The sequence below is a fragment of the Ranitomeya imitator genome, chromosome 2 (assembly GCF_032444005.1).
Source record: "Ranitomeya imitator isolate aRanImi1 chromosome 2, aRanImi1.pri, whole genome shotgun sequence".
NCBI classification, from domain to species: Eukaryota; Metazoa; Chordata; class Amphibia; order Anura; family Dendrobatidae; genus Ranitomeya; species Ranitomeya imitator.
The window spans coordinates 296,957,935-296,967,854 of record NC_091283.1 but is presented as its reverse complement, the minus strand read 5'-3'; positions in this window follow the sequence as shown (position 1 = coordinate 296,967,854).

The following is a 9,920-nucleotide window of genomic DNA, read 5'->3' as shown; positions in this document are numbered from 1 at the left end:
CAATTTTTTCATTTTCACATGGGCAACAGGATAAAATGGATCCTAAAATGTGTTGGGCAATTTCTCCTGAGTACACCAATACCTCACATGTGGGGGTAAACCACTGTTTGGGCACATGGTAAGGCTCGGAAGGGAAGGAGCGCCATTTGACTTTTTGAATGAAAAATTATTTCCATCGTTAGCGGACACCATGTCGCGTTTGGATAGCTCCTGTGTGCCTAAACATTGGCGCTCCCCCACAAGTGACCCCATTTTGGAAACTAGACCCCCCAAGGAACTTATTTAGATGCCTAGTGAGCACTTTAAACCCTCAGGTGCTTCACAAATTGATCTGTAAAAATCAAAAAGTACTTTTTTTTCACAAAAAAATTCTTTTCGCCTCAATTTTTTCATTTTCACATGGGCAGTAGGATAAAATGGATCATAAAATTTGTTGGGCAATTTCTCCCGAGTACGTCGATACCTCATATGTGGGGGTAAACCACTGTTTGGGCACTCGGCAGGGCTCGGAAGGGAAGGCGCGCCATTTGACTTTTTGAATGGAAAATTAGCTCCAATTGTTAGCGGACACCATGTCGCGTTTGGAGAGCCCCTGTGTGCCTAAACATTGGAGCTCCCCCACAAGTGACCCCATTTTGGAAACTAGACCCCCCAAGGAACTTATCTAGATGCATATTGAGCACTTTAAACCCCCAGGTGCTTCACAGAAGTTTATAACGCAGAGCCATAAAAATAAAAAATAATTTTTCTTTCCTCAAAAATGATTTTTTAGCCTGGAATTTCCTATTTTGCCAAGGATAATAGGAGAAATTGAACCCCAAATATTGTTGTCCAGTTTGTCCTGAGTACGCTGATAGCCGATATGTGGGGGTAAACCACTGTTTGGGCGCACGGCAGGGCTCGGAAGGGATGGCACGCCATTTGGCTTTTTAAATGGAAAATTAGCTCCAATCATTAGCGGACACCATGTCACGTTTGGAGAGCCCCTGTGTGCCTAAACATTGGAGATCCCCCAGAAATGACACCATTTTGGAAACTAGACCCCCAAAGGAACTAATCTAGATGTGTGGTGAGGACTTTGAACCCCCAAGTGCTTCACAGAAGTTTATAACGCAGAGCCATGAAAATTAAAAAAAAATAATAATTTTCTCAAAAATGATCTTTTAGCCTGCAATTTTTTATTTTCCCAAGGGTAACAGGAGAAATTTGACCCCAAAAGTTGTTGTCCAGTTTCTCCTGAGTACGCTGATACCCCATATGTGGGGGTAAATCACTGTTTGGGCACATGCCGGGGCTCGGAAGTGAAGTAGTGACGTTTTGAAATGCAGACTTTGATGGAATGCTCTGTGGGCGTCACGTTGCGTTTGCAGAGCCCCTGATGTGGCTTAACAGTAGAAACCCCCCACAAGTGACCCCATTTTGGAAACTAGACCCCCAAAGGAACTTATCTAGATGTGTGGTGAGCACTTTGAACCCCCAAGTGCTTCACAGACGTTTACAACGCAGAGCCGTGAAAATAAAAAATCATTTTTCTTTCCTCAAAAATTATGTTTTAGCAAGCATTTTTTTAGATTCACAAGGGTAACAGGAGAAATTGGACCCCAGTAATTGTTGCGCAGTTTGTCCTGAGTATGCTGGTACCCCATATGTGGGGGTAAACCACTGTTTGGGCACACGTCAGGGCTCGGAAGTGAGGGAGCACCATTTGACTTTTTGAATACGAGATTGGCTGGAATCAATGGTGGCGCCATGTTGCGTTTGGAGACCCCTGATGTGCCTAAACAGTGGTAACCCCTCAATTCTAACTCCAACACTAACCCCAACACACCCCTAACCCTAATCCCAACTGTAGCCATAACCCTAATCACAACCCTAACCACAACCCTAATTCCAACCCTAACCCTATGTGCCCACGTTGCGGATTCGTGTGAGATTTTTCAGCACCATTTTTGAAAAATCCGCGGGTAAAAGGCACTGCGTTTTACCTGCGGATTTTCCGCGGATTTCCAGTGTTTTTTGTGCGGATTTCACCTGCGGATTCCTATTGAGGAGCAGGTGTAAAACGCTGCGGAATCCGCAGAAAGAATTGACATGCTGCGGAAAATACAACGCAGCGTTTCCGCGCGGTATTTTCCGCACCATGGGCACAGCGGATTTGGTTTTTCATATGTTTACATGGTACTGTAAACCTGATGGAACACTGCTGCGAATCCGCAGCGGCCAATCCGCAGCCAAATCCGCACCGTGTGCACATAGCCTAATTCTAAAGGTATGTGCACGCGCTGCGGAAAACGCTGCGGATCCGCAACAGTTTCCCATGAGTTTACAGTTCAATGTAAACCTACGGGAAACAAAAATCGCTGTACACATGCTGCGGAAAAACTGCACGGAAACGCAGCGGTTTACATTCCGCAGCATGTCACTTCTTTGTGCGGATTCCGCAGCGGTTTTACAACTGCTCCAATAGAAAATCGCAGTTGTAAAACCGCAGTGAAATGCGCAGAAAAAAACGCGGTAAATCCGCCATAAATCCGCAGCGGTTTAGCACTGCGGATTTATCAAATCCGCAGCGGAAAAATCCGCAGAGGACCAGAATACGTGTGCACATACCGAAACCCTAACCCTAGCCCTAACCCTACCCCTAACCCTATTCTAACATTAGTGGGAAAAAAAAATTTCTTTATTTTTTTATTGTCCCTACCTATGGGGGTGACAAAGGGGGGGGGGTCATTTATTTTTTTTTTTATTTTGTTTAAATCATGTTTATTGAGTGAAGCAAGAAGAATAAAAGTAAACGATGCACTCTAGTATATCAGCAAAATACCAGGTAAAATTACACGTTAGACAAGAAATGCATTACAGCAACATCATGTATCTTGCACTTAACATTCTAAAAAGTAATACTACTGATTGATATTATAATATGTTGACAGTAAAGAACAATTGAAGTGAATAATAACCTATATTAATTCTCATTATGACTATTCAGTAATCACAATGCATATTCAAACTAAAGAAGGGGTGGAAAACAAATAAAGAGATTAGAGTAGAGAAGAGATAGAGGGGTAGAAAGAAGAAGAGAGGATTGGGTAGGGTAATGGGGCAGGGTGGGGAAAGGTGCGGCCATCATCCCGTCCCAGTTGTCAGGACGTAAACTGATGAATGATCTAATGATAAGCGAGAGCGAGTCATGTATTACATCGGGCTTCAGAAATCCAGAGATCCAGGTCAGGGGTTTCCCTGAAAGCTATCCAGGGGGCCCATGTGATATAGGTTTTATTTACATTGCCTAGAGATTGATTTATTAACTGCTCCATCCTATAGATGTCATTGAGTTCCGCCACAAACTCCGCACGTGAGGGAAATTTTTCCTGTTTCCAAAAGCGTGGAATCAAGTTCCTAACCGCGGTGAGGAAGTGTCTGAGGATGCTCTTTTTATATCGGGAAATCGACAAATCACATAGGGATAGTAATGCTATGCATGGAGAAGGTTGAATCTGAATGATAGACATCTTGTTATAAAGCTCAAAGACAGCCAACCATAAGGCTTTTATGGAGGGGCAATCCCACCAAATGTGCATATAAGAGCCAGTCTCCTTTAAGCATCTCCAACAAGTGTCAGGAGTAGTGGGGAACACGGCATGTACCATAGAGGGACATCTATACCATCTTGCCAAGATCTTGTAGCTCCTCTCCTGTGATACCGCGTATAATGACGATCTAAACGTGAAGAGAAGAATTTTTTCTCTATCCTCAGGCAGTAAAGGCTTTCCCAGATCACCTTCCCATTTCGAGAAGAATGCTGGTGATCCCTGCAGTGGAGCCCTTCCCCCCTGGAAGATTTTATATAGCAGCGAGAGAGTATGATCTGGAGGGCATGTTGATGTGCAAAGCGTCTCAAAAGGAGTTAGCGGTCTGCCAATATTGGTTTGTTTAGAGATTGCGTAAATGAAACTTTTGAGTTGTTCATAAAAAAACCAATCAGCAAAGGGTGCTTCCTCCTCTGGAAATAGTTCCTGGAGGGATTTCATCCTGTTCTCTTTTAGATAGTCATGGAGAATGGGTTTGGAATCTTTTCTCTTGTTTAAATACATCTCTCTTTTTAGCCCCGCAGGGAAGGCAGGGTTGTCGTAAATTGGGATCAAAGGTCCTGGGAGAGTTGTGATCTTGAGGTCTGAGTTTCTATTTTTAATGAGAAGCGATATGTTTCGTGTAAGGAAGGGTAGGTGGGCGCCCGCTCCCGATCCACCCCCGGACCAGAGAATAATCTGAGAGTCACAGCCATTCAGATCATTCTCTAGCTTTACCCATTTTTTACTATTTATGTTGTGATAGAGGTCTAGTATACATGTTCCTAATGAGGCGTAACTATAGGTCGCAAGATCCGGGAGGCCTAGACCGCCTGTCAGTTTTGATCTGCTTAATAACGTGTAGGAAATGCGTGCCCGATTATGAGACCATATAAACCTGGTGACTATTTGTTTAAGGCGAGAAAAAAAGGAAGCTGGCAAGTATAGAGGTATTGTTTGGAAAAGGTATAAAAGGCGCGGTAAGAGGTCCATTTTTACTGCGTTGATCCTGCCTAGCCAAGACAACTGGAGCCTATGCCATTTTTCTAAATCTAGATTAACCTTTTGTAGGGCTGTTGTAAAATTGGTCTCAAACAATTTGGATATCTGGCTGGTATTTTTTTTTTTTTATTTTGATCAGTGAGATAGATTATATCTCAGTGATCAAAATGCACTTTGGAACGAATCTGCCGGCCGGCAGATTCGGCGGGCGCACTGCGCATGCGCCCGCCATTTTGGAAGATGGCGGCGCCCAGGGAGAAGACGGACGGGACCCCGGCTGGATCGGTAAGTATGATGGGGTGGGGGGGGGACCACAGGGGGGGGGGATCGGAGCACGGGGGGGGGGATCGGAGCACGGGGGGTGGGAATCGGAGCGCGGGAGGGGTGGAACGGAGCACGGGGGGCGTGGAACGGAGCACGGGGGGATGGAATGGAGCACGGGGGGTGGAACGGAGCACCGGGGGGGGTGGATCGGAGTGCAGGGGGGGTGATTGGAGCACGGGGGGGGTGATTGGAGCACGGGGGGAGCGGACAAGAGCACGGGGGGGAGCGGAGCACTGGATGGAGGGGAGCCGGAGCAGTGTACCGGCCAGATCGGGGGGCTGGGGGGGCGATCGGTGGGGTGGGGGCACATTAGTATTTCCGGCCATGGCTGATGATATTTCAGCATCGGCCATGGCTGGATTGTAATATTTCACCAGTTATAATAGGTGAAATATTACAAATCGCTCTGATTGGCAGTTTCACTTTCAACAGCCAATCAGAGCGATCGTAGCCACGAGGGGGTGAAGCCACCCCCCCTGGGCTAAACTACCACTCCCCCTGTCCCTGCAGATCGGGTGAAATGGGAGTTAACCCTTTCACCCGATCTGCAGGGACGCGATCTTTCCATGACGCCACATAGGCGTCATGGGTCGGATTGGCACCGACTTTCATGACGCCTACGTGTCGTCATGGGTCGGGAAGGGGTTAAAACTGGTGAAATATTACAATCCAGCCATGGCCGATGCTGCAATATCATCGGCCATGGCTGGAAACAATGGTCTGCCCACCCCACCGATCCCCCCCCCAGTCCTCCGATCAGTCCTGTACAGTGCTCTGCTCCCCTCCGTCCTCCTGTCCGCTCCCCCCGTGCTCTTGTTCGCTCCCCCCGCGCTCCAATCTCACCCCCCGTGCTCCAATCCAACCTGTCATGATCCCAATGGCAGGGGATCACAAAAGGACAAGCACAAAAACAAAACAAGCTCTAGGGTGATGGAACCTGAGCTGACCGCGATCCTGAACCTAAACACACAACTAGCAGTAGCCGGGGAACGTGCCTACGATGATTCCTAGACGTCTTGCGCCAGCCGAAGGATTAACTTCCCCTATTAGAAGAAACACAGACCTCACTTTCCTCCAGAGAAACACCCCACAGAAATAGCAGCCCCCCACATGTAATAACGGTGAAATGAGAGGAAAGCACATACGTAGTTATGAAAATAGAATCAGCAAAAATGAGGCCCGCTAAAGCTAGATAGCAGAGGATACAAAAGTGAACTGCGCGGTCAGCGAAAAACCCTTCAAAAACCCATCTTGAAATTACTTGAACTCATGTGCCAACTCATGGAACATGAGGAGTAATTTCAGCCCACTAGAGCAACCAGCAGCAAGGAATCACATATCTGCAAGCTGGACTAAGACAAAAATTAAACAAAACGTGGAACAGGAAAATCAAAACTTAGCTTGTCCTGAAGATAACAGACGCAGGTAGCAGAGGTAAAAAGACACGCTGATTACATTGATATCCGGCGAGGAAATGACAAAAAAGCCAGGTTAAATAGGAAACTCCCATAACCTGATGGAACAGGTGGACACCAGAGACCGCAGAGAACACAAGTCACCCAGTACCATCAGTAACCACCAGAGGGAGCCCAAAAACAGAACTCACAACAGTACCCCCCCCCCTTGAGGAGGGGTCACCGAACCCTCACGAGAACCACCAGGGCGACCAGGATGAGCCCTATGAAAAGCACGGACCAAATCGGCAGCATGAACATCAGAGGCAATCACCCAAGAATTATCCTCCTGACCATAACCCTTCCACTTGACCAAATACTGGAGTTTCCGTCTGGAAACACGAGAATCCAAGATCTTCTCCACAACATACTCCAATTCACCCTCCACCAGCACCGGAGCAGGAGGCTCAAGCGAAGGAACAACAGGTACCTCATACTTCCGCAACAACGACCGATGGAACACATTATGAATAGCAAACGATGCCGGGAGATCCAAACGAAACGACACAGGGTTAAGAATTTCCAAGATCCTATAGGGACCGATGAACCGAGGCTTGAACTTAGGAGAAGAGACCTTCATAGGAACAAAACGAGAAGACAACCACACCAAGTCCCCAACAAGAAGTCGAGGACCCACGCGGCGACGACGATTAGCAAACTGCTGAGCCCTCTCCTGGGACAACTTCAAATTGTCCACCACATGACTCCAAATCTGATGCAACCTATCCACCACCATGTCCACTCCAGGACAATCAGAAGGCTCCACCTGACCAGAGGAAAAACGAGGATGAAACCCCGAATTACAAAAGAAAGGAGAAACCAAGGTAGCAGAACTAGCCCGATTATTAAGGGCAAACTCGGCAAGCGGCAAAAAGGAAACCCAGTCATCTTGATCAGCAGAAACAAAACACCTTAAATAAGTTTCTAAAGTCTGATTAGTTCGTTCCGTCTGGCCATTCGTCTGGGGATGGAATGCAGACGAAAAGGACAAATCAATGCCCATCTTAGCACAGAACGTCCGCCAAAATCTAGACACAAACTGGGATCCCCTGTCAGAAACGATGTTCTCCGGAATGCCATGCAAACGGACCACGTTTTGAAAAAACAGAGGGACCAACTCAGAGGAGGAAGGTAACTTAGGCAAGGGTACCAGATGAACCATCTTAGAAAAGCGGTCACACACAACCCATATGACGGACATTTTTTGAGAGACAGGGAGATCCGAAATAAAGTCCATGGAAATGTGCGTCCAAGGCCTCTTCGGGATAGGCAAAGGTGACAACAATCCACTGGCCCGAGAACAGCAAGGCTTAGCCCGAGCGCAAACTCCACAAGACTGCACGAAAGAACGCACATCCCTCGACAAGGAAGGCCACCAAAAAGACCTGGCCACCAAGTCTCTAGTACCAAATATTCCAGGATGACCTGCCAACACAGAAGAATGGACCTCGGAGATGACTCTACTGGTCCAATTATCCGGAACAAACAGTCTTTCCGGCGGACAACGATCAGGTTTATCCGCCTGAAACTCCTGCAAAGCACGTCGCAAGTCTGGGGAGACAGCCGACAAAATCACCCCATCCCTAAGGATACCAGTGGGCTAAGAATTTCCAGGGGAGTCAGGCACAAAACTCCTAGAAAGAGCATCCGCCTTCACATTCTTTGAACCTGGCAGGTATGAAACCACAAAATTGAAACGGGAGAAAAACAGTGACCAACGAGCCTGTCTAGGATTCAGACGCTTGGCAGACTCAAGGTACATCAGATTTTTGTGATCAGTCAAGACCACCACACGATGTCTAGCACCCTCAAGCCAATGACGCCACTCCTCAAATGCCCACTTCATGGCCAAAAGCTCCCGATTACCAACATCATAATTCCGTTCAGCTGGCGAAAATTTTCTAGAAAAGAACGCACATGGCTTCATCACTGAGCCATCGGAGCTTCTCTGTGACAAAACCGCCCCCGCTCCGATCTCGGAAGCATCAACCTCAACCTGAAAAGGAAGCGACGTATCTGGCTGACGCAACACAGGAGCAGAAGAAAACCGGCACTTAAGTTCCTGAAAGGCCTCCACAGCCGTAGGAGACCAATCAGTAACATCAGCACCCTTCTTCGTCAAATCCGTCAAAGGCTTAACAACACTAGAAAAATTAGTTATGAAGCGACGATAAAAATTAGCAAAGCCCAAGAACTTCTGTAGACTCTTAAGAGATGTAGGCTGCGTCCAGTCACAAATAGCCTGAACCTTGACGGGATCCATCTCAATAGTAGAAGGGGAAAAAATATACCCCAAAAAAGAAATCTTCTGGACTCCAAAGAGACATTTAGAACCCTTTACAAACAAAGAATTGGCCCGCAGGACCTGAAACACCTTCCTGACCTGCTGAACATGAGACTCCCAGTCATCAGAAAAAAACAAAACATCATCCAAATACACGATAATAAATTTATCCAGATATTCACGGAAAATATCGTGCATAAAAGACTGGAAGACAGAAGGAGCATTAGAAAGTCCAAAAGGCATCACCAAATACTCGAAATGGCCCTCAGGCGTATTAAATGCGGTTTTCCACTCATCACCCTGCCTTATCCGCACAAGATTATACGCACCCCGAAGATCAATCTTAGTGAACCATTTAGCCCCCTTAATGCGAGCGAACAAATCAGTCAACAATGGCAAAGGATACTGATATTTGACTGTAATATTATTCAAAAGACGATAATCTATGCAAGGCCTCAAGGAACCATCTTTTTTGGCCACGAAAAAAAAACCTGCTCCCAAAGGGGACGAAGATGGACGGATATGTCCCTTTTCCAAGGACTCCTTAACATAATTCCGCATAGCAGTATGCTCTGGCACTGACAGATTGAACAAACGACCTTTAGGGAATTTACTGCCAGGAATCAAATCTATAGCACAATCGCAATCCCTGTGAGGAGGAAGCGAACTGAGCTTAGGCTCCTCAAAAACCTCCCGATAATCAGACAAAGATACCGGAACCTCAGAAGGAGTAGATGAAGCGATAGAAATCGGAGATGCATCATCATGAACCCCCTGACATCCCCAGCTTAACACAGACATTGTTTTCCAGTCCAGGACTGGGTTATGAGTTTGTAACCATGGCAGACCAAGCACTAAGACATCATGTAAATTATACAGTACCAGGAAGCGAATCACCTCCTGATGAATGGGAGTCATACGCATGGTCACTTGTGTCCAGTACTGAGGTTTATTCATAGCCAAAGGTGTAGAGTCAATTCCTTTCAAAGGAATAGGAACTTCCAGAGGTTCCAGACTAAACCCACAGCGATTGGCAAATGACCAATCCATAAGACTCAGGGCAGCGCCTGAATCCACATAAGCATCGACGGAAATGGATGATAATGAACAAATCAGAGTCACAGACAGAATGAACTTAGACTGTAAAGTACCAATGGCAACAGACTTATCAACCTTTTTTGTGCGTTTAGAGCATGCTGATATAACATGAGCTGAATCACCACAATAAAAACACAATCCATTTTTCCGCCTATAATTTTGCCGTTCACTTCTGGACTGAATTCTATC